Genomic DNA, 19571 nt, shown 5'->3' on the forward strand with positions numbered 1-19571 from the left:
GATCCGGCGTTGCCATGAGCTGTGGTCTGTGGTGTAGGTTGCAGACGTGGCTCGGATCTGGCGTTGCTGTGGCTCTGGCTTAGGCCGGTGGCTACAGCTCTGCTTAGACTCCTAGCCTGGGAACCTCTGTATGCCACGAGTGCAGCCCTAGAAAAGACCAAAAAAAAAAAAAAAATTAAATTAAAAATTAAAGAAATTTTAAGACTTCCCATCGTGGCTCAGCAGTAACGAATCCAACTCGTATCCACGAGAATGTAGGTTCTATCCCTGGCTTTGCTCAGTGGGTTAAGAATCTGGCATTTCCATGAGCTGTGGTGTAGGTCGCAGATGAGGCTTGGGTCCCACATTGCTGTGGCTGTGGTGTAGGCCAGCAGCTGCAGCTCCAATTCAACGCCAAGCCTGGGAATTTCTATATGCCATGGGTATGCCCCCCCCCCCAATGAAGAAATAAATAAAAATACATTTTTTTAATTTTAAAAGAATAATCTCCTATATAATCATGGTAAGATGAGCAAATTCAGGAAATTTAACATTGATCCAATGTTTTACAAAATCTGTAATCCATAATCCAATTTTATCAATTGTCCCAAACATATTCTTTACAGCATTCTTTCCACTCCGGCACAGAATCCCATCCTGGGTCACTACTGAATTTAGAAGTTATACCTCCTTAGTTTCCTTTCATCTAGAATATTTACTCAGATTTTCTTTGTCTTTCTTGACACTGAGATTTTTGAAGAACACTGGTCCTTATTTTGCATAGAATCCCTTACTCTGGATTTGGTGATTAGATATAGGTTATAAGTTTCTGGCAGGAATACCTCAGAAGCACTGGTAGTGTCCTCCTCAGGGCATCATGTCTAGAAGCACGTGATATTGGTGTCCTCTTTATGGCCGATATCTAGTGTGACCACCCTTTAAAGGTCCAGTTCCTCCATCATTGTAGTGGCCCTAGAAATGCACAGCTCAGACCTCCTGCTATGAGGAGCCTAAGTGACAACTGTCCCAGGTGCTGCGCCCAGAATCCACCTCCATGGAGACCCCACTTTCCACTGACTTCTCTGACCAGTGTGTGAACACCGAAATGACCATAAGGCAGTCTCATTCCTGCTAGACAGGGACCTGTCTCGTGGACTCCCCATCAGCCTGGCAAAATTCCTCTTAGAACTGGGCTGCATCTAAGACCCTCCTACTCCACACTCCTCTTTTCCTTTTCCCTCATGAGGTCAGAAGGGCGTTGTCTGACAGCCCTCCCTTCCTCCTCTGGCTCACTCTCCCTCTTCCCTCACAGCCCCTCTCCCCCCAGTTCTCTTGCCTTACCCATCTTGTCTTGGCATCTGTCTCATGGAGGGTCTGGACTAACACAAAGCGATATTGAAAGAGGTGACTGAAAACAGGTGGTAAGATGGACATTTGGGACTGGTTAACTCATCCATTGCGGGTGAAGAGAACATCATCCTGAATGGTAGGTGGGCCAACGCAGAGCCCCCAATACACGGCAGTGGCCAGTTGCCAAAGGTTTCATTCCCAATGACCTGGAAATGCATTCTGGTGGTTGGGAATGCCGTTGCAGGTGCAATGATTCAAGATGATTCAGGCGTTTAGATGATATGGGGAGAGGGATGCTTACAAAGACAGTAGAGTCAACTGAATACTTCTACATTGATAGACCCTCTGCAGGGGCTGAGAACAAGTAGTTAAAGACCAAGTATGAGGGCCAGAGGTCTTGGTAGGAGATTTCAAAGAGGCCCTGATCTCCTGAGGTGTGTAAGCAGATGGGCTGAGTTGTGGATTGAAGACCCTATGAGGTAGACTTTCTTACCCCTATTTCATTTTTTCATATTATATGTGGGAAAGTGGAGGCTTGGAGGAATGGGGAACTTGCCTTTGTTCACCCAGCTCCCAGCTTTGACAGGTGTGCTCACCTCCAGAGCACTTAGTCTTCTTGCACATAAAGTTGTGTGGATCTCTGGACTTGACAGAAGGAGAAGGTGGGAGGGAGCATTGCTGTATCATATCCACTGCCAATTCCATCTCATCCCCTCTTCACTACAGTTTTGATTACTTTTTTTTTTTTTTTTTTTTTTTTTTGGCCAGACTCATGTTCTCCATCTGAAGAATTCAGGGTTACCTAAATAAGAGGAGTGGATCAGACATTCTAATCAGGCTTACAAGATTACAAAACCGACTACTAAGAAAAAGACATTTATTGACAAAATAAAGCCCAAGATCAAAAGTAAGTTGAAAAAAAAAAATTTCTGTGCCCTAAACACTGAAATGAATTTTCTGTCTCTTTGGTATACATGTTAACACCAGTGTGTGAGTTTCCAGTGAGAAAAAGGTGAAAGATGAAGATTATTTTACTGGGCCATGATTTACTCATATGTATAAACTTTATAAACAGGAATAGTTTTGCTCTTAAAGACTGAATAGTCCCCATAATGGTGCAGCAGAAACAAATCTGACTGGGAACCATGAGGTTGCGGGTTCAATCCCCTGCCTCACTCAGTGGGTTCAGGATCCGGCATTGCCATGAGCTGTGGTGTAGGTCACAGACATGGCTTGGATCTGTGTTGCTGTGGCTGTGGCCTAGGCTGGTGGCCACAGCTCTGATTCAACCCCTAGCCTGGGAACCTCCATGTGCCGAGGGTGCAGCCCTACAAAGACAAAAGACACACACACACACACACACACACACACACACACACACACACACAGAAAGACTAAATGAAGCATGACAACAATTGAGATTTTACAGGCATGTTCAAGAAATGGTGGGCAGGGAGTTCCCTGGTGGCTCAAGGGATTAAGGATCAGGCATTGTCACTTCTGTGGCTCTGGTTACTGCTGTGGCATGGGTTTGATTCTCGGCTCAGGAACTTTCACATGCCTCAGGCCCAGCCAAAAAAGAAAAGAAAAGAAATGGTGGGTAAAGCTTCTTAATCCATTTTAGGACCACAGATTCCTAATAATACCTTACATTTATACAGTACTAGAAAGTTCACAAAGGGTTTTCACATACAGTATTTAGTTTTTTTCTCACAATCACCTCACACTAGTTAGAGCGTTTTATTACCCCTTATTTTATATATGGAAAAAGTATATTCTTCTACAAACAGAAAAACTAAAGCTAATTAAAGAAATTATAAGAAATGATTCTGAAACCTGGCATAAGAGGAACTCACTTTTGAAACTACCTACTGTTCTCCCTGGAAATTTTCATTTCTTTTATAATTTTTAATATTTAATATAATTGCTGATACACTGGAGTTAGTGTCCCAACCTGCAGAGAACTCTCGCTAAAATCTGTAGTTCCTTTTGCTGCTCTTTGCAATAAGGATTTAATAAATAAAGTAATACAAGCACTCAACATGATTTCCTTTTCTTTTGACATTGCTGAAAATTGTAAGCAGCTTAAAACCTTTTTAGATTGCCCCGGGGTTAATTTAAAAGGAGAGATAAAATAATCAAAATTATTAATTCTAGATCTAACTTATTTGGGAGGTGAGATAAAAGGGGTTATTATTATTTTCTCCACTTGGACTATTTCTCTAAAGGTTGCACTGGAAATTAGGAAAAAACAATTTTATAGACAAATCTGTGCTTTTTGAGCAAAGTAGTTTCTTGAAGAATAATTCCTTTTATGTATGTGGTAATTATCTTTATCTCAAATAACACTTTTTGTCTTAAGGTCTCTTTTGTTTGGTATTGTTGGAGTTACACAGGCTTTCTTTTGGTTAAGCTTTGCTTAGTATATATTTCTCATCATTATGACAATATTTTTCATTCAAAAAGCATGTAACTGGATTTGTTGGCTCAATCACAGCATCTGTGTTTAAACTGAATAGTTTATTTTGTTTATATTGCTGTGACAACAAATATATTTGGATGTACTTCAATTGTAATTTGTGTTTTTCATAATTTTTTTCCTTCTTTCTTTCTTTTAGATTAATGGAGTTTTTCTCTATTCTCTTCTATTTCGCTTTTTTTTTTTTTTTTTTTTTTTGTCTTTTTGCCTTTTCTAGGGCCGCTTCCTGCGGCATATGGAGGTTCCCAGGCTAGGGGTCTAATTGGAGCTGTAGCTGCCAGCCTATTCCAGAGCCACAGCAATGCGGGATCCAAGCCGGTGACCTACACCACAGCTCACGGCAACCCCAGATCCTTAACCCACTGAGCAAGGCCAGAGATCAAACCTGCAACCTCATGGTTCCTAGTCAGATTCGTTAACCACTGAGCCATGACAGGAACTCCCTAATTGTTATTTTTACTTATTGTCTTGTACGGAGAATGTTTATTTAGATTTCCTCATATTTTTACCACTTACCTTAGTAAAATGCTTTTTGCAAGCCACTTCCTCTTTTTGGGTTTAATTTCCTTTTTTCTCTAGTAGGTCTTTTGTCAAGTCTGTCTTCATTTGAAAAAAAAATCTTTATTTCATATGTTCAGTTGTCAATATGTAACTCTTTAGCTGGAAATTAAATTAAATAGTAATGGTGTTCTACTCTTTTGGTCTCTTGTTTTGAGAGATGTTATTAGTCTAATAACAGATTACAGATTAGTAATCTGTTTTCTATCACTGGTTGGTTTTAAGAGTTACTCATCTTAATACTTCCGTGTGTGTGTGTCTGTTTCTGTGTGTGTGCGCGTGTATTTTTAAAATTTACTTGTTCAGGTAGTTGTGGTCCATGAAGCAGAAAATGTCTTCGATTTTGGAAAATACTGAGTCATTAGTTTAAAAAATACTATTTCTTTCTGCCCGTTTTCTCTTATCTGGCTTCCTGACTCTGATTATAAACCTGTTGAATCTTCTCATTCTCTTTTTTAGCATCTCTGAATCTTTCATATTTTAATCTCCCTTTTTTTTCTGCTACAGTGTAATGAGTTTCTTTAGATGTATCTTTCAGTTCATCAATTCTCTTTTCAGTGGTTTTTACATTTTTGTTCATGTGATTCATTGAGGTTTTTTTATTTCAATGATTCTATTTTTCATTTCTAGAAGGCCTATCGTTCTTTTTTGGACTTCCTATTTTCTTTTTAAAGTGTCCTGCTACATTTTCAACCTCTTACATGTGCTGGATTCAGAGAGATGTAAACATAATATAAATTTAATCTTTCTGCAAAGATTTAAACCTGGTGTATAATCTAGCCTTTTCCCTGACTTACGGGTTAAGTTGTAGGCAAGTCTCATAAGTGTCCTAGTTGTTATTAGATAATTAAGCATCTTGTTATTACTTTTAGATGGAAGAACAGTAATAAAAAGATAACCTAATTTTCTTTTCTTTTTTTTTTTTTTTTTTTTTTTTTTTTTTTGTCTTTTTGCTATTTCTTTGGGCCACTCCCGCGGCATATGGAGGTTCCCAGACTAGGGGTTGAATCGGAGCTGTAGCCACTGGCCTACGCCAGAGCCACAGCAACACGGGATCCGAGCCTCCTCTGCAACCTACACCACAGCTCACGGCAACGCCGAATCGTTAACCCACTGAGCAAGGGCAGGGACCGAACCCGCAACCTCATGGTTCCTAGTCGGATTCGTTAACCACTGCACCACGACAGGAACTCCTTATTTTATTTTTCATTTTTGTCTTTTGTCTTTTTAGGGCTGCACTCAAGCAGCATATGGAGTTTCCCAGGCTAGGGGTCTAATGGGAGCTATAGCTGCTGGCCTACACCACAGCCACAGCAACACCAGAACCAAGTCTCATCTGCAACCTACACCACAGATCACAGCAACATCAGATCCTTAATCCCAGCGAGGCCAGGGATCGAACCTGCAACCTCGTGATTCCTAGTCGGATTTGCTTCTGCTGCTCCACGATGTGAACTCCCCAACCTAATTTTGAAGTGGGCAAAATACTTGAAATATACACAAAATAATACAAATAAATGCTAAGAAGCGTATGAAAAGATGATCAAAAGTCACCCAGGAAGCACAAACTAATACTGCCTTGAGATAACACTTCACACACACTATAATGACTAAAACTAGAAAGACTAAGAATACCAAATGCTAGCAAAAACTGAACTAACTGGAGTCTCATATATTGCCAAGAAGAGTATAAAATGGCACAACAGTTTGAAAATCTATTTAGCCTTTTCTTATACATTTAAACAAACACCTGCCCCATGATTCAATAATTGCACTTGTGGTTGTTTATTCAAAAGAAATGAGAATGTATGTCCACAAAAAGACTTGTAGCATTCAGAGCAGTTTTTTTGTTTGTTTGTTTTTGTTTTTTTCCCTTTTTAGGGCCACACCCTAGGCATATGGAAGTTCCCCAGCTAGGGGTTAAATTGGAGCTGTAGCTGCAGGGCCATGCCATAGTCACGACAGCATCTGTCCCCTACACAGCAACACCAGATCTTTAACCCGCTGAGTGAGGCCAGGTATCAAACCTGCACCCTCATGGATACTAGTCAGGTTCTTAACCTGCTGAGCCACAATGGGAACTCCAAGAACAGTCTCATTTTGTTGTAGTTAAAAACTGGAAATGACACAAATGTCCATCAACACATAAATGAATAATTTTTGTATATCTACACAATGGAATACTACTCAAGGACTACTGATACAGCCACAGCTAGGGTAAATATCAAAAACTTTAAGTTGAAAGAAAGAAACCAGACATATGATTCCATTTATATGAAGTTCTAGAAAATTAAAGTACGGTGATAGAAATCAGAAATGTCAGGGAATCACTGGAAAAGGGACCAAGAGAACTTCTGCTCTTCTTTTTCTAGCTTTTTTCTCCCCTTTTACAGGCACATGGAAGTTCCCAGGGCCAGGGATCAAATCCGAGAAGCACGTATGACCTATGCCACATCTTCAGCAACACTGGCTCCTTAACTGTGCCACAGCAGGCACTCACTTTTTCTAGCTTTTTAAGGTAGAAGTTCAGGTCATTGATTTTTAAACTTTATTTATTCCTAATATCAGCATTTAAAGCTATAAACATCCCTCTAAATACTCTTTGGGCTGTAACCCATAAATTTTGATGTGGTATTTTCATTATCATTTAATTAAAAATATTTTATAAATTCTCTTGTGATTTCTTCTTTGACGCATAGGTTATTCTTATGTAAGGTGCTTAATTTCCAGATTTTTGGGGATTTTCCAGGTATCCTTTTGTTATTGGCTTCTAACTTATTACCATTTTAGCCAAAGAACAATTTCAGTCCTCTCAGATTTATTGAAACTTGCTTTATGATTTAGAATATGATCTACCTGTGACTGTTACCTGTGTAGTTACAAATATATATATTTTGTAGTTGATGAGTATAATGTTTAATAAATGCCAACTAGGACAAGTTGGTTGATAGCATTGTTCAAATAATCTATAATCTAATATTTTTGTCTACCTATCCTATAAATCACTGAGAAACAGATGTTAAAATCTCCAGCTTTGTGTATGGATTGGTCTATTTCTCCTTTTAGTTCTGTGAATTTTTATTTCATATGTTGCGAAGGTCTTTTATTTGATAAATTGACACTTTTAACATTAGGAAATAACCCTGTTTTATTTTTATAGTAATAAGCTCATCTTTTTAAAAATGTGCTATAGTACACTGTCTCTTTTTAATTTTTACTACAGTTTGAGGTAAGAACCTTACTTCATTTATAGTTATAGAGACTGAGTGAAACTGGCCAAGATTGTAAAATGAGTGAATATGGTAGCACCTACTAAAGTTTTGAACTTGATAGCAAGTCTCAGATGTTATAGGCACTTTAATTAATACAATCTTCTATGATAAAGCCCTATAACATGTCTTTTTCAAATCTTTTTGGTTTTCATGATATTTATGTATTTACTATTTATTTCTATACACGAGTCATTATTCTTCTTGCTAATATTCATGTTTCTCTCATTGTTCTTTGCCTCCACTATAATCATTCCCACTATGACATAATTAAAGTAACCTAAGTATCGGAAATTAAAAGGAAGATGAGAACTGAGCCTCCTAGAAAATCTTCAGTTATAATAAAATAATTTATCATCACATGCTTTTTTTGCTTATAAGAAAAATATTTATTAAAGATTGTAAGGTCAAGTATAAAATCATGCACTGTAATTCTTACAATATGCTTCTATCATAAAATAACAGAATTCTATTTTATTTTATATTATTTAATATTATTTTTTTGGTTGCAAAATTTACTACATTAAAAAAAGAATGAAAATTTCTCAGCTCTTGATCTTCTGCTTTGAATGAATTAATCCTCTGTTTTAAATGGACTAAAGGTTAATAGCTCAGATTGTCTTTTATAGTCCATTCATGCCTTAGTCTACTGTGTTATTACTCAAATAATCTAAAACATTAAATATTAACCTGGTCAATATCTATCAAATCCAGTTGAAAAAAATCAATCCTGGAGATGAAAACGTTAGTGTTGTATTACAGCTTTCTTTTGCAAAACAAGGGGGAAAAGTTTAGTGCCTGCAATGCAGAAAATTCTAACAAGATTTATTTATGACTATTTACTTTTTCTTTTTCAAGTTTACCAGAATAAATATTTGTGCAGCTGAAAGTGTTGCTAGTAGCAGGTTCTCCATGGCTTCTCACACAGGGCAAATATCTAGCCATAGCTTGAGTGTTAGTTGTGGGAACAGACGTTAGCCTATTACATAAGGTGTTCTCATTGTCCATGCATGGTTTCGGCTTTGCCTGCCCGGACCCTAAGCACCCCATGGTGGTCGAACAGAGGCAGCCCTCACGATGTGCCCTTAAAGTATCTCGGTGTAGTACCAACGCAATTCTCAGGCTGCAAAACTTAGGCAGGCAAACATGTAAAGTGTAAAAGTGGACCTAAATTCTATCTGGAAGCTCCTATTTCTCTCACTGACAGGCAAATTCAGCAGTCTTGGTCATTCGAAGTTTATACTTGGGCTTCTGCGCCTCCCATTTTCTCCCTGTTGTGGCATCTGATTCCCGAATGGACTTACTCTGTGTTGGGGCTGAATAGGTGGGTAATGGACACCTAGTGCACTCTCTTGCAGGGGGGGATTCTTTGGATGCCGGCCCTGCCTCTGGTGCTCCCACTGCCAGGATTTCCCTTTAGGTGCTTTTCTACCCAGAACTGACGTTAGTGCTGTTTTGCATCAGTCTGGGGACCACAGAAAATTCAGACAGTGGATTCAGTTCCTCCCCTGTCCAGCTATGCCATGTCACCACTTCAGTAGCACCATTCCCTCATCACTGAGGTGGTGCATACATGCAAAAATGATTCATACCCAAGTCTCGGATGGACAGCAGGGCATAGTACGTCTTTACTTGGATTAATGAGGGTAACTTAGGTTATGCTTTGGTGACAAATGCTCCCCAAATTTCAGTGGCTTAAAAGGACAAAGGTTTGCTTCTCACTTGTATGTCATTCCTGGGTCAGGCATGGTGCTGCTAGTCTATGCTCTCTGTCTGGGACATTGCTGATATCAGGGAAGAGGAAGAGAGAGGAGAGTGAACTTTATTCTGGATGGTAGTCCAGCTCACACTTTTTTCCCCCTTTGTTTTAGGGCTGCACATACAGCATATAGAAGTTCCCAGGCTACAGGTCAAATCAGAGTGTAGCTTCTGGCCTACACCTTAGCCATAGCAATGCCAGATCTGAGCCTTCTGTGACTTACATCACAGCTCACGGCAACGCCAGATCCTTAACCCACTGAGAAAGGCTAGGGATGGAACCCACATCCTCATGGATACTAGTCGGGTTCATAACCACTGAGCCACAATGGGAACTTTGGGTTTTATAATGTATTTTCATATCTGCTAAAGCGAGATCCCCATCATGAATTTTATTTTTAAAATTGGTCACTCTTTACAAGCATAAAAATATGCAGAATTAAGTAGTGATGGGATGAACATCTAAGAAGTATTTTTTCTTCTTCTTTTTTTTTTTTTTTTTGTCTTTTTAGGGTCTCACCTGCAGCATATGAGAGTTCCCAGGCTTGGGGTGGAATTGGAGCTGTAGCCACCAGCCTACGCCACAGCCACAGGAACACCAGATCTGGACCATGTCTGTGACTTGAACCACAGCTCACAGAAATGCCAGATCCTCAACCCACCGAGCAAGACCAGGGATTGAAAACTCATCCTCATGGATACTAGTAGGATTCTTAACCCACTGAGCCACAATGGGAATAAGAAATATTTTTGAATGTCATGTGAGATGGTTTTCTCAATTTAAATAAACTTAAGTTTATGTTAATTTTTGGTATTTCGGTATTTGGGGACTATTTCTGTGACTTCCCATTGTTTTCTGTATGAAGTTATATGCATTTGAGAGAACTCTACATGGCCATAACCTTGCTTACCATCTCTCTTTTCCTTTAGTTTCTTCAGAGTTAACCTTTGGCTCAGGCTTTCCTCAGAACCTTCTAGCTAACTGTTATTTCAGGTAACACTCACATCTCTCACTTTAGAGCCACCATCCCACTTCCTCATGCTATTCACCTGCTGTAGGCATCCTCATTGCTAATTAGTACAGATGAACAAAATTGGACAGTGATTCAGTTCAGATCTTCCCAAAGATAAGAAGAACAAATCTATGAACACTTGCCTTAATACCTGGAAGTCCAAGCTGAGTTGGGGGGGCAAAGGAACACGAGCTTCTTTTCATAAATCTTGAGAGGGAGAAGTGTGACTGTGTCCCACACTGCTTATCATTGTGGCAGGTGGCTGGCTTGCTTTTAGTTTTATTTGCTAATTTATTTCTTTTGCCACATTTATTCACTGCCAAGTATGGGCTGGTTCACAAAGTTCCCCAAGGCCATGATTGTTCCTTCAGCCTCAGTATGCCTTTCCATCAAGCACTGTAGAGAGCCCCTCTTTTCCCTTTATGGAAACAATGTTATAAATCATTGCCTCTCCAAGAACACAAAATACAATACTTTGTATATGGGAAGCTGACCATCAAATGTTTGTTGAAAAGTTTTGAATGACTTTCCAGCCAGTGATCTTTAAGGCAAAGTTATCCTCAAGCTTTGTGTTCACCATTTTTATGTTAATTTTAATTTGGTTTTACTAATAAAAAACCCCTTTTGGTGGAGAAGTGAGACACCACAGATTCTACAAGGACTTAGATAAGGTTCTGGTGGATAATCCCTGAGTTTCTTCCTAAAAACTAGGATTGGGGGCCACATCTTTCTCTTTACTTATCCTTGGCCTCTTGTTCCCTTTCCCTGTTCCTGCCTGTAGGTCAATAAACCATATGTTCTCTCTGCCCCTTCCCCCTCTCCATCCCTTTCCTACATCACTTCCTTGCCTTTTGCTCAGATCTGAGCCATATTTGTTAAAAACTATCTAGCTAGGGGTTCCCTCTGTGGTGCAGTGGGTTAATGATTTGGTTCAATCCACCCAGCCTGATGGAGTGGGTTAAGGATCGAGTGTTGCTGTGGTGTAGGTTGCAGCTGTGGCTCGGATTCAATCCCTGGCCTGGGAACTTCCATATGCTGGGAGTGTGGCCAAAGCAAAGCAACAAAAACCCCATCTATCTAGAATGTCATTTTCCTTTTACAACACAACTCACCATATTTTTTTCTCCTTTCTCCTTAAAAAAAAAAAAAAATACAGTATGGAGTTCCCATTATGAAGTGGCTCAGCAGGTTAAGAACCAAACACAGTGTCCATGAGGATGTGAGTTCAATTCCTGGCCTCGCTCAGTGGCTTAAGGATACAGTATTGTCGCAGGCTGGGGCATAGGTCACAGATGTTGCTCAGATCCAGAGTTGCTGTGGCTGTGGTGTAGACCAGCAGCTGCAGCTCTGATTCAACTCCTAGCCTGGGAACTTCCATATGCTGAAGGTGCGGCCTTAAAAAGAAAAAAAAAAAATTTTAAATTATACATTAAAAATATCACATCTGGCTTTATAGAACCCCTGTTCACCTTTGCAATGCTCCTCCAGTTCAGGAAGTTCCCAAGTTACAACATAATGTGTGTGCAAAGTGCCTTTGCTAATAAGTTGTTTGGAACTTGGAACAAATTTCCCAGCAAAGAGAAGGCTCTAAGTGGTGTTTACAGCTCCCAGTCCAGCCTACAACAATTTACTCCACTCAACGTACTACACATTTGTTGAGTCAAGCATTTGCTAAGTGCTAGTGGTTGAAAATTTTTGTATCCACCACATTGCCCTTCAGCATTGTGCTGTCCGAATTGAACTGCCACTCCCCTAGCCTCATTCTCATATGTCATCCGCATGAGTTTTGCTTGTTCTGGTAAATGTGATCTTCCTCTAACGTTAGCTTTGCAAGTTGTAGCTCTCTCCACACGGTTCATCTATAAGCCGCCACAGTCGTTTTCTGCACACTCAGGTGAAGCAACAATAATTTGGGCATATGTTGATCAAAATATAGCCCAACCCGTGCGAAGGTTTGAAGCATACCAGGCTGTCATGATCTTGGGAATGAGGTCCATTGTCAAAGGAATAAAACATTACTAAAACATTATTTTCAGAGAGCAGAATTTCTTAGATGATAGGAAATAGGTTACCATACAGATTGTTTCCTGGGTTATGGTTTCTAGTTTGGCATACAGAAGGACCCAGTATCAACATTGAATGAACAATGAATGAACAAACAAATGAATGAGTGGCAAAAAGCTACAGGAAGATATCTCAGTTCATGTCCTCAGTGTTTCCCAAGGTTTTGAAGCATGAGTAGTAAGGACCTCCCTTTACAGTATTTCCCTCCTTTGAGGTCACTGGAAAACCCGACTCTCTGCACGTCTATACCCTCTTTTTGCTTTGCAGAGTTCAGAGAGAACAAAGTCTTCATGGCAAACATTTTTTCACTTTGCATCTTCCTTCTTTACCAAAGGTGGGTCCGTGGAGGCTTTATATTTCAGCTTTGAAAAACAAAGCGTCCGAGACTACTTACCCCAAGTGGCCCAGAATTCTCTTTCTAGAACTTTAAATATTTTTTGTTTCCTGTTTCAGTAAAAAGGTGCCTAGGAGAGGCCCCCAAGCCAAATGTATGTGAACCACGTGGCCTCTGGGGGCTGCCTGCATCCTCGGAGAGTTGTGTGGCTTCAGTTTTAGAGCAAGTGGTCAGTCCAGCGGTGAGCCTGCCTCCCATGTATGGTGTGGGTATGGGCTGCACTTTTCTAAGCCACTTCAAAGAAATCTCTCCCCCACTCCCCGCAGTGTGAGGGGAGCCTGACAAAGAGACAATGCTTTAGTACTGGGCTCGGAGGTACGGCTCTGTAGGGCTTGTGGGTGCTAGTGGTCCATTGGTGGGGGCCATCTCTTGGAGGTCGGCCATGCACCTGGGGACTAGTCCCAGGCAGAAGGGCAGCTTCAGAAGAGCCCCCTAGCGCGGATCCGTGCTTCGCCGGTCGGGGGCGCTCTGCGTGGGAACTGTCGGTTGCCGGGGAAGGGTGGGGCTGGCCAGGACAGGGCTAGGCGGGGCAAGTCGGAACCCCGCCCCCCCGCCCCCTGGGCTCCACCCCTCGTTCTGCCAAACTTTTCTCCTGTTCCGGACGAGTGTTGGCGGCCACTGGAGAGGAGGCGCGCCGCTGCCGCCCGCCCGCCGTGTCCTCCACCGCTCCTCGCACCCGGCCCCTGGTCGCCCCGTCACTCTGGTCCCAGGGGGCATGCGGCAGCCGCAGGGGTCCCGGCTCCCCGGCTCGGCGGCGCGGGCCAGTGTGAGCGGTGAGTGGGGCGCGGGGCTCAGGGAGGGCTGCCGGAGCTGCAGCCGTCCCGGGCGCGTGGGGAGGCCGGGGCGCACCACCTCCGGGCTCAGCCTGTGGCTTTTCGGGATTACCTGGCGTCCAGCCCGAGCCCCAGACCCATTCGACGTACCTGAGCCTGTCCTCTTTGGGCGATGCGTGGTACCTCTTGCCCTTTCCTCCCTCCCCCCACCCGACCCTAGGAACGAAAAGCGGTCGGGATGCACAATCCCGGCTGAGCGGGCCGCTGCTGTGGGTTGGTGGGCTGGGTGCGGAGAGCCTGTCGCAGGCTCCGCTCTGCTTTCGCACAGGTGCTCCTTTTCCAAACTCGGTCTTACAGCCGTCGATGGTGAACTGAGATTCGCCCAGGGAGCCTACGGATATAACATTTTTCAGCCTCCAGTTACTCCCGGTACTGTGGTGTGTTAGATAGAGAACAGCTCGAACCATGCAAGGCATCCAGAGATTCGGGAAATGGTTATCAACTAAGTACTTTTGGGGACACTGTTGGGAGTGGTGTTTTGAGAGTAAGTCAAGGTCCCCACGATCTCCCCTCACCACAGGCAGACAAAGCGCTTTGTTCTGTAGTTAGTGTTACTTTATTGCTTTCCTTCAAGTTGCGACTACCAAAATTGCTTAGAAATTTCTCAAGCAAGTACTTTGAGGAGTGATTGTTAATTTTGGAAACAATTTAGTCTTATTAAGGTAATCATTAGAACTGCCGTATAAAATTCTTGTAGGTCATTTTTAAACTGAATATTTTCCACGGAATTTCCCTCCTCCCCCCCTTACTTTGCTGCTGTCATTGCACTACATTTCTTCCTCTGCACTCCTTGGCTGCCCAGAGTATTACCTGGCCTTGGAATGTTACTTTAGAAGTTAAGGGCAGCTTAGCTTAGCTTCTCAAGGCTCCTCCTTTTTTTTTTTTTTTTTTTTTGGTAAGTCAGAGAATAAGGTAAATGCCAGTCACAGACAGTTGATTCCTTCTTTACAAGAATGTTATTATTTCGTGCACCACACAGCATGTCATTAAAGCATGAACTTTTATATTGCCAAGGAGAGTTGTTGGGTTTTCCAGTGAAATACCTATCAATAGTTGCTAACTCTCCTTCCAATGAGGCACTGATCCAGTTTTGTGTGGTCTGAGTCACTGAGTAGAATTTTCCTTTTTTCTTTTTTGTTTTATTTTAACCAAAAGTTATACAGTGATACACACAACCTTGGCTCCATTAACACCATCTTGCTTGTCTAAATAAAATTGGGACCAAAATTTTTTTTTTTTGGTCTTTTTTTTAGGGCTGTACCTGCAGCATATGGAAGTTCCCAGACTAGGGATCGAATCAGAGCCACTGCCGGCCTACACCACAGCCACAGCAATGCCGGATCCAAGCCAATCTGTGACCTGCACCACAGCTCATGGCAACACTGGATCCTTAACCCACTGAGCAAGGCCAGGGATTGAACCCGTGTACTCATGGATACTAGTTGGATTCGTTACCACTGAGCCACAACAAGAACTCCCAAAATTGGTCCACTCTAAAAAGACCAGCAAGCAAACTCTGCCAGTAAGGCTTATGTACTTAAGATAGGCTTCTGGAATTGTCTCTTGTGCCATGAGACTGTTGTGACTATATTAGGTATTATGTAGAGGCTGAACATCCAATCATCTGGAAGTAATTTATATGGATCATCACTACTGAGTAACTAGGAAAATAAGTTGTCAGGGCACATTTTTCTTGTTTTCTTTTTTTGTCTTGAGAATTCAAAACTTTGTAGTTTTGAATGACACAAATGACAGAGGTGATTTCTAAATTTGACAAATGCATAAATCAACTACCAGCTTTTTTGTACTATTAGATCAGATTTGTTTTAAGCTATTTTACAGGATGTTTGATAGAACAGATCTGCATATGTTTTCTGTGAATGCAGACTAAAATGAAAACATTCAAATATGAGATTGCATTTTGTGTCTGTTCATCAGAACCTGTTTGAACATCTACATGCTAATTTCTCTCATTTTCCCAAGTACACAAGCACAGAGGAGTCACTGTATGCACAGCATTTTAGCCAGGCAGCAGTCAAGGCACACACACTCAAAGTGGTGCACGCATGCCCAAGTTTTCCATCCTGGAGCAGAAATCCATCATAACCTAACCCCAGACTCTTATTGGGAGGGAGAGGTGTAGCAGGGGGAATCACTGTAACTTGAATGCAAATTGCTATAACTCAAATTACCCATTAGCCATTCTCCTTGGAGTATACATTAGTTCAGAATGCTTTCTGACCTGTGATTATACCCAACAGAGTGGTTAAGTCTGATTGCAAGGTTCTAAGTGGCAGAGCCCAGGCCCAAGGTATTATTAATGTGGTGTAAAGAGGAGAGTGGGGCTTTGCAGTCAGACCAGCCCTTGTTCCAGATACTTTGCTTCACTTTTCTAAGCCTTAATTTCCTTGTCTGTAAAAATGAAGATTATATCCACCTCCTAAGATGAAAGGGAAAGAGCACTTGCAGGGTCTGTGATATGTGGGAAGTACACCTTAAATGCTGGTTGCCCTCTTTTCCTCGTAGATAAACATTCAAGTATTGACATTTCTGTAAACATGGGGCACACGTGTGCATTGTACCCTTGAGAGTCCAGTGATAGAGTCCCAAGCCATGGGTGATTTAGAGATGTTCCATACACTTCCCTTACTTGCTTTCCTCCTTCCAAGCCATGGTCCCTTTGCTCTTCCCTCCATCATTCCTCCTACAGGTACTGAGCTGCCTCCTCTCTGGCCTTGCTGATCCTTTGTCTCTTGTCCTAGATCCTGTATGTATGTGGAGGAGTCCTCTGCAACTGAGTCCTGCCATGGATGGGAGAGGTGGAGGTGAGGGGTGGGGAGCTGTCTGCAGAAGCCCTGAGAGTTTGAGCTTTGACAAAGTGCTGGGTTTAAGAGGCAGTTTGATTTTCTTTTCTGTGGCAACGTTCTTGGGGAAGAGACTTGTGGCTGCCCAGGGTGAGAGGGAGGGAGTGGGAGGTATCAGGAGCTTGGGGTTAAGGGGTGCAAACTATTGCTCTTGGAATGGATTTACAATGAGATCCTGCTGTGTAGCATTGAGAACTATGTCTAGATACTTACATCGCAACACAACAATGGGAGGAAAAAGTCTGTATACATGTATGTGTAACTTGGTCCCCATGCTGTACAGTGGGAAAAAAAATAATACAAAATAAATAAAAAGAAAAGAAAAAGAAAAAAAAGAGAGAGAGAGAGGCAGTTTGGGGTATAGGGGTCTATGTTCTAATTCCAACTCCACTTTGGTGAGGTCTTGTGACTTTGAAAAAACCACCTATCCTCTTTGAATTAGTTTTCTCATTCAGATAATGGGGATCAGAATTCCTTTTCTACCTACCTGCCTGGGTTGTATTGGGTCCCATTAAATCAGGTATGTGAAAGCTTTGTACCTGGTATCAGCCACATCAATGTTGAGTTAAAGAGGCAGGGCCTGGGGTGATGTGGAACACCCCAGGCCCGCCTTCAGGGGGTGGGGTGGGGGGATGCTAAGATCTCCATGTGGGTGTTGGATGTGATAAGTGGACATTGATGCCCTCTCTTCACACACCTGTCTCCTGCCCTTTCATGGTGAATGAGATTTCAAGGAGGGAATCCTGCAGAAGATTGAGAAACGGCTCTGTGGGAAACAGGAGAGGAAGAGGAATTTCAGGACCAAGACTACCTATGTGATTGGAGGCACAGGGCCAAGGTCCAAAGAAGTTTTAATTCCCTCTTAGAATTATCTGTGCTGTCTGCTCATCTCAGTTCTCAGTGGGCAAAAACAGATCTAACTAACCAGCCCTCAAGTCAGAGGCGAGAATGGTGATGGCATCATCAATCACTGTGCCATCCCCACTGGCCTGTGCCTTCTTGCTAACCTGGTCTCTGAGGTTTACTCTGCAGTGCACTAAATGGGCTCAGGGGTCTCCCACTCCCCCAGCCCACACCAAACAGTTAAGCTAAGTAATTCCTTCTGAAAGGCATATGTTGCTCTCTGACCTGCATGGGGAGCCGGGAAAATATTGCCCAGTGAGAGGAAGGTTTTTACTTCCTGGTGTGTACCCACTCCTTCTTCCCTCTCCAGGCTGATGCTGTCCTCTTTCTTCATCTCCTGGCCTGGCCTCTGCAGTGCCTTACCGCTAGCCTCCTGTCCTATCCCTGGCCTCTTATCCTGTCCCCTGGCCTCTTATCCGTCCCCCACCCTCCTATCCTGTCCCCCACCCTCCTGTCCTATCTGCTAGCCTCCTGTCCCCCAGCCTTCTCTCCTGTCCCCTGGCCTCCTGTGCCCTGGCCTCCTGTGGTATTTTCCTGGTCTCCTGTCCTTTCTCCTGGCCTCTTATAATATACCCTAGCCTCCTGTCCTATCTGCTAGCTTCCTGTCCCCTGGTCTCCTGTCTTGACCCCTAGCCTCCTGCCCCCTAGCCTCCTGTCCTGCCCCCTAGCCTCCTGTCCCCTAACCTCCTGCCCCCTAGCCTCCTGTCCCCTAGCCTCCTGTTCTACCCCTAGCCTCCTGCCCCCTAACCTCCTGTCCCCTAGCCTCCTTCCCACTAACCTCCTGTCCCCTAGCCTCCTACCCTCTAGCCTTCTAGCCTCCTGTCCCCTAGCCTCTTGTCCCCTAGCCTCCTGTCCTGCCCCCCTAGCCTCCTGTCCTGCTCGCTAGCCTCCTGTCCCCTAACCTCCTGTCCTGCACCCTAGCCTCCTGTCCTGCCCCACAGTCTCTTGTCTTTCTTCCTGCAGCCTCAAACCCCTCCCTTACCTGTGCCCTCTCACACCTCCCAGCTCAAGGGGACCTTACCTATCCTTCTCAGATGTGAATCATTTATACACCTCACTCTGGGCCTGACTGGGTGTCGTTCTGGAAAACAGCCTGCCCAATACAGCTTGCCCCATCCCTTCCTAATGATATTAGTTGGCCCCCTTGATGATTTACCAGCTATCTGGGTATGCCTTAGTCTAGTCAAGTTGACACATACAGTTAATCATTGCATCACCCAACCAGGAAGTTGACACTGGTATAGCACTACCACCCAGTCCACAAAGCCCATTCATATGTCATCAGTTGTGCCCCAAATGTCTCTTTTTTCCTGTTTGGTCTAGGGTCCATGTTAAATTTATTTGGTCATGTCTTTTTAAGAATAGTTTCTTAGACTTTCCCTGTTCCTAAAGTCTTTGCAGATGCACAGATCTTCAAGTTCAGGTCTTCCATTTTGTAGATGGCTTTCAACTTGAATCTGGCAGGTGTTTCTTCAGAAGCAGACTTAGGTCATATGTTCTTGGCAAGATACTCTGCTCTTCTCAGCATATTGCATTAGAAGGTACAGAGTGTCAACCTGTTCCATCGCTGGAATATTGGCCTTGATCACCTGGTTATGTTAGTGTTTGCCAAATCTCTCCACCTGAAATTCACCATTTTTCCCTTTTAAACTTATTGGCATTTGTGGGGAGGTATTCTGAGGTTATGTTAATAGCTGTTCCTTATTAAACCTCCACTTTCAGTTCACTGGTGACCTCTGCCTGCATCAGCCACCTCCCTGAAGGTTGCTAAATGGTGATTCTTTATTTCTATCACTCCTGCCACATTTATTAGTTGGCATTCTGCTATAAGGAAGAACTTTCTCTTTCATCCATCTATTCATTTATATTAGGAAGTATTTTTGATTTCCTTTTGTATACAGTATGTTGAAAACCCATGCTGTCATTATTTATTTTGATGCTCAGATCATCCTCAGTTTGGCCATCGGGAGTCCAGTTAAACTGGCTCCTGTGTCCTTTTGACATCCCTATCATTCATTGAGCATTATAAAATTTTTTGTCACCACAAGACATTCCAGGCTCATCTTGTACTTTCCCTGACCTAGTCAGTCATCTCTTTTGGAAGAGA

General features: G+C 42.7%; 1 protein-coding gene across 4 annotated transcripts in view; it reads left to right on the forward strand.

Annotated features, from left to right (window-relative positions):
* The first annotated feature begins 13408 nt into the window (after nucleotides 1–13408).
* Nucleotides 13409–19571, forward strand: part of LPAR3 (lysophosphatidic acid receptor 3) — a 156041-nt gene continuing 149878 nt past the window's right edge. For all 4 annotated transcript variants that reach the window (XR_014804742.1, XR_014804741.1, XM_084957928.1 and 1 more), the window contains exon 1: nucleotides 13409–13637. The gene's annotated coding sequence lies outside the window, so the exon portion shown is untranslated. The remainder of the gene's footprint in view (nucleotides 13638–19571) is intronic.

Source organism: Sus scrofa, chromosome 6 (genome assembly GCF_054392235.1).
Source record: "Sus scrofa isolate SSC_HxYL_T2T_F1_AM1 chromosome 6, Sscrofa_HxYL_maternal_Yorkshire_Landrace_v2.0, whole genome shotgun sequence".
Classification (NCBI taxonomy): Eukaryota; Metazoa; Chordata; class Mammalia; order Artiodactyla; family Suidae; genus Sus; species Sus scrofa.